Raw genomic sequence first — 6,529 nt, 5'->3', positions numbered from 1 at the left:
CTGAAACGCGCTTTTGTGTCTATAGCAGAAATGTAAAAGGAAGCACGAATTTGTCTGGAACAAACTTCCCACGAATCAAAAATACAAGTTCCTCGAAACAAAAGGACACGTTTTATGGTTTTGCTCTGACACTTCGGTGAGACTGACCCTGACCGCAAACGTTTCGTTTCCTCGTCAGAAAATCTGGTTTTAACAAACCCGGACAAAACGTAGGCTATTTTTGCTTCAGAGGCACATTGTCACTGCGTTTATCCCCGCAAGGACACCGCGACTCTGTCTCCTCCTCTACCCGTCTCGCTCCGCTCAATCTCCCGGCACAGCTGCGCTGAGCGCCCGCGGTGTGACAAGGTCCCTATCACCAGTTCAGATAATTATTAATAAAAACCATATGCCACAATAAAAGGAAACTAAATATATATAACGTTATATATTATATTTCGATTACTGTAAATGATAATGAGTCATCTTCCAAGCAAAGAGAGACCAATAAAAACGTTAAGACGTTAAGGATTTTTAATATTAAACGATTTAAAAAAAATAGATGTTAAGTTGTGATTTGTAAAATCATCAGCCTGAGCTTTTCACCAGGACGATGCGGCTCCAGTCTATGAATATTGGCATATCGTTACATTAACATGACGGTTCCTTTCACATGACACTTCAAACAGACATATCCCACAAATCAACATTTCCAGTATTACCAGTGCCCCAAAAACACCACTTTTTCCTAAATCAGTGTGAAAAACGGTCCGGTACAGACAGCGTTAGCAGTGAGGCTAGCAGCGCCCCGGCTGAACGTTTTAAACCCTTTAGCTAACCGAGCTAACGCTACAAAATCATTCCCGAGCCCGAAGTAAATCCCACACACGTATTCAAAACAACCAACGGCGCTTTAAAATCAACCAGATATTATGTTCAAACATGTAATTATTAAAACAGCGTATGGGCAAATTTGTTGTAGGGCTTTTTTAAAGGGACTTGCCTCAGGATGGCCGCTTCGGGTCCGCCGTCTCTCTCTACCTCAGTCTGTCTGAGCGTCAACAACACGCGCACTGACTGAAAGCCTTCAGACAGCCGGAGCGCGCGCACGAGCAGAGCGGAGGACGGGCGCGCGGGCGTGTCTGTCTGTCTGACGCCCTCCCCCAGTGTCTTGGTGAAGTTCAGACTTGCAAGACTCGAGTTATGTTGATCCCGATAGTTATTTTTACAGCTAGTATCGCTAATGTACATTTGATTTAAAAATTAGATTTTTCTATCATGTTTTTTTTCTTATGTGTACTGTTTATTTGATATTTAAATAGTGAAAACTAGACTAAAGAAATGCGTTTGAATTGAATTGAATTGAATTTATTCTATGACATATCATGTTGCCATTTATGAATCTGGAATCAGACTCAAAACGCAAAAATCTGTTGAAGATGAAGCGGAAGTTTAGTTAAACAGTGTGTTCGACATACTGGAGTTTTTTATTGTTTATGAAACTTACAAACGTGTGCTCACAGCCTTTTTCATCATCATAATTCATGACAATGAGTACGCAGCACAGCAGAAAAATGTATCATTTAATGGTGGTAAGTAACCGCAATGACACTTCAACTTCAATCTATTCCTCTCGTTTCTTTTCTGGAAATAAACATGAATCATGAACAAATTCAGCGCAATGACACGGGCTGTTTGGTACCCCATGTTTACTTCTACGCACCACGTCTCTGTGCTTGGCTACGCAAAGACTTGACACAGGTTGTGGAGGAAAGGTTACGTCTACAGGCTCTTCCCTGAATGATCAAATAGAACGCAAGTGAATATGATGTTTAAATCGACCTAATTAAAAAGCGTCCAGACATGCTTTGAGTAATGGTTAGGCTTGCACAAATGTTGTTCAGGTATTTGCCAAGGACATTAAGCAACAGCACAAGAACATTCTCTGTGGCTGAGTAATTGCCTGGAGCCAATCCAGCAGTTCGCTCGGTCCGTGGGGCTTCTGCCATCCAATGGGCTTCTTTTTGTTTCAATGAACCCATTATGGGGTCCCGGGATCACCTTTGGTTCAGTATCCATCTCTGTGGGTGCCATTTGTTAGGTGTCATTTAAATGTTAAATGGGAGAGGCGGAGCTATGACGGCCTGAATTCAGCACAGCCCATTCACAAACACAGACTGCATTAGCACTTTTAAAGGCTTCTCCAGCACACTGACCCAGGTCATGTTCAGGCAAGATGAGTTTGTGAGGATTCGAATAGTTTTGATGTGCTCGGAGGTGTTGTGTTTTTGTTTAGACTGAATGCTCCCACCAAAGAGCAAGAGGCTACATTGACACCTGCCAAGGAACATCTAACATGTGTGAGCTTAGATGACATTTGTCAGAATATGCAAAACAGCAAAGGTTCGAGCCGAAATCAGGTAATTCAGTAGTGTTTCAGTGTCTGCAAAATGAATAAAACGAAAGTGGATTGGATGTTTTGGACGAAGCCAACAGTCATCTGAAGTGATATTTCGTAACTATACAGTCACACAGGTTCAATTCAATTCAATTTGATTTATATAGCGCTTTTCACCATGTGGATTGTTCCAAAGCAGCTTTACAGGAGAAAAACAGAAAGATTAGCCTTCCACGACGAGTGAGAATGCGTTGTGTTTTTTATGTATTGCATTTACAGACGCTTTTATCCAAAGCGATTTACATCGCATTATACTATACATTTGTTTTGAATTAAAACCATAAAATGTACAACATAATTTTCTTTGCTAAAAGTCGCATTTTTTAAATAACAAAAGCAAAGATTTTGACACTATGAAGGAGTATTAAAAGAAACGCAACGAGAAGGGACATTACCGTGGATAAAATCACAAATTTCTCAGGATTTAAACATTGTTGGAAACATCTTGGATAGTGTAAATACACACAACTGAACAAAATAAATAACACCGTGCTAGTATCGTTTGGATATTTGAATGCAAAAATGTTACATATTGAGCCTTTAACTCTTTTCTTGAACTATGCCGATATCATGTTGGCTATATTGTGTTTGTTTGGCAATTGTAATATTTAGGTCTATAACAGTACACAATTCATTTGGATATTAATACATGTGTAAAACTACCCTTGGTCAGCTCGCTCTCAAGTGTTCATGGATCAGCTTGACCTTTCCAATAAAGAAACAGATGCTAATAAAGCATCTGGACAATTCCAGTGTTATGGATGTGACATTTTCAGAAACATAAATTCTCAGAGAACGTATTTATTACCAATATATTGAACCATCTGTTTATATTTGACTCAAGTCCAGACATCGAAAAAATATAAGTCTATGCAGAAGTTTTCTATCTTAAAAGAGGGGAAAATGCACGCGTTATGGATGTGACAAAAAACGACACGTTTTGAGAGACTTTGTAGGATTTCTGTGAATTAAATGAACAAATCAGAAGCAAGAGATAGAGATAGCTCTTTATAGAACATAAAATAGTTTTTATTTTCATGTGCCACTTTATCGAGAATCTGGACCATTATGGATGTGACAGTTTTGTTATGGATGTGACAATTAACTCTTTAAAAGACATCTGACCTATCAGTACAATAAAACTTGAGTTTTTCATCTTAATGTTGACATTTGAATGGAATTGCCAATCTATGTATATAATCTATGACTACCAGCCCAACTATTTCCGTTCAGTATCACCTGCTTACTGTGATTTTACCAGTGTGCAATATAAAAGGAATTGTTTCTATGAGATTTCCTGTAACATCACTGTCCGGTGGTTTGATGCGTCGAGGATCCATTTCAATGGCGTTTCACCACTGGCTTCGAATAGCACAGTCAGCAGATGTATTATGAAAGCAGGTGCGCTCACACTCACAGTGTATCATGTCTGAACACCCAACACTGGCACATTGATTTTGTTTCCAGAGGGTAAGAACATCATCGCAGTATTGCGTGCAGTAATTTCAACTTTATAAGGGTAATTCCTCTCCAATAGCTGATTCTACATTTAAAGCTTGACATAATGCTGTTTGCATGCACGAGAACGAAGGATAAAGAAAGGCCGGGGAAATGGATTAAGCTCTGATGGGCCACACAGTTAGTCAAGCAGCTGTCTTCATTACAGACTATGGGACTAAGCCTTAAGCACCCCCTCGAGGGCCTGGCTTCAGAAAAAATCTATAGAGAAATGCATCATCAGACAGCGAGACAAACAAACGCATACTCTTACAGCGAGCTCTTGTTCTTCCTGCTCTGAAAAGAATTTGAGGTTGTTGTTTAAACAGACGACAAAAGGACACACACCTGGGTCCCTCCCTAAAAACAATGAATGGTTCGGAATCGCAGACGTATGTTGTGTAAATACACAAAACTTTGAGAGCAGAGCTGGTGGTTGCAACAGAAACAATGTAAATCATACCAACCAAAGGTAAAAATGAAGGATTGCATGAAAGTTTGGGGGTCTGTTACTTCGCAGCAAAGCTGTAAACTTGGTAGTAAAAAATATGGATTTTGGCAAGGTTGCCAGATCTGCATAACAAAACAAAACTAAAATACATATTTTACAGTCACTGTATGCATTACATGCAATTTCGTCTTGAAATCCCGAATCATAAACACACTCCGCTTTTATAAATAATTTCATTTTATGTTCATTGTTGCGAGAACCAGAGAGATTCAAAGTTGATATTCATAGTCTGCGTGCCGCCATTTTGTGTGCAAACAGTGATGTATTATGCTTACATCCAAACTAAATGAAAAACCTCAAAATATTAATCATTTTTAAACATGTATCAACTCCTTGAAGTCATGAGGATTACTTTTATGATGGATGCACTCTTTGCAACTTTAAAGTCGGCATGAAACGGAAGTATGATGTGCACAGATAAATAATTTATAATAAATACTTCACCACTGTGTAAAACAATTAGAATGATCCTTCTTTTTTGATCCGTTTTTACTTCCGTATTTTGACGCATTTTTGAGTGAAATGGAATTTTGAATGATAAAAATAGTGGGCGTGGCTTTCATCTATCTCTGCGATTTGATTGGATGTATAAAAACAGCCGTTGCATTTTGAAATGGAACTGGCAGCAGACTGACAGTTGAAGGGGAGGAGTTAACGCATGCTCCTCCCAAGCCTTCTAACATACGTTGTCTATGGATAGTCATTACAGGACGGAAGTGCATTTTCAGATTTTAACTAAAGATTATGAGGGCACACGATTTTTAAAAAGAGAATGACCCACATTGATAAACTATTTACAATAAACACTGCAACATTTCATGAAAAAACAGGCATTGTAATTTTTTATTTCACTGTGACTTTAAAAATGGGCCACTAACCGATGCCATAATGCTAGGAAAGCCGGGAAATTATTTAAATTGTGTTGAGCTGAAGAATTGAAAACACACATATAGGATATTAATTATGGTTAACAAAATGAAGTTCATTTTTGGGCAAACTATTTCTTTAAGAGTAGCCCAATTGTGGAGATAACAGCAGACCTGGCAACCCAGGACATGCAAAACTCTCAAAGTGAATTTTGTCAACCTTTCAGAGTACATTCATATAAAAATAGCTCAAATGCATGGACTACAAGTCAGAAAATTCCCATTTTGGTTTCAGAGAAATAAAAGAATAGAACGTCTGATCCTTTGATGTTCTCCACGGCTAACCAAACAAGGTTACTGATCTCTACTGTAGAGGGCAACTTGGCCGTGTCTTCCACAGGGAATCTTGTGTGCTAGTCTCTTGAGAGGGTGAGGACACTGAGACAATGTCACAGAGCTCAGGCTGATGCCGAAAAACAGTCACATTCACTGGCCCTCTGGATTTACAGTAATGGGCAAAGTCATACAGGTGAAGCTTTCCACTGGCACTGTCAATGAGCTGAAGTCCAAAACCATCTGGCCTGTGCACAGCCATCTTCATCGTTTACATTTGATTGCATGTGGAGTCCATATTAATGCAGTCTGTACGCATTACCATTTCTTCTTTAGTTAACTGAATGATTATCATATAGTGTAATGCAATGACTTTTCTGAATACAAGACCTTGATGTTTTTAGCTGTATGTGTTTAGTCTACAGATGATTACGCATCCTGATATTGGTACTGACGTTGAAACAAGATATACTGTATACAAAATGTTCACTTTTCTTAATCATTGTGTTAGAAGCAAACTGTGATGGACTCCAAACCCTGATGACATCTTACAAGTTCGAGTACAGAACGTTCTTTTTTCTTTTTAACACGCTTCAACCAATAATATACAGCCGTGGAAAAACATTAAAATAAACTTTTTGTGTTTTTATTTTTGAAAAGCGCTATATAAATAAAATTGATCCTACACGCTGGTAATAGTGCGATTAAGCTGTGTACTGTACATGTCTATACCGCACTTCTATAATGCGACTAAAATAGGAGTACTCCACCCGTCTTAATTCTATTTGTGTTTACTACCATTATGAGTTTAGACGGATTAAGCGAATCAAAAAGCTCTGTTTACATGCTCCATTCTTAATCAGAGTATCGTCTTAATCGTGTTAA

This window comes from Triplophysa rosa, linkage group LG5, assembly GCF_024868665.1.
Source record: "Triplophysa rosa linkage group LG5, Trosa_1v2, whole genome shotgun sequence".
Lineage (NCBI taxonomy): Eukaryota > Metazoa > Chordata > Actinopteri > Cypriniformes > Nemacheilidae > Triplophysa > Triplophysa rosa.
This window is presented reverse-complemented; position numbering follows the sequence as displayed.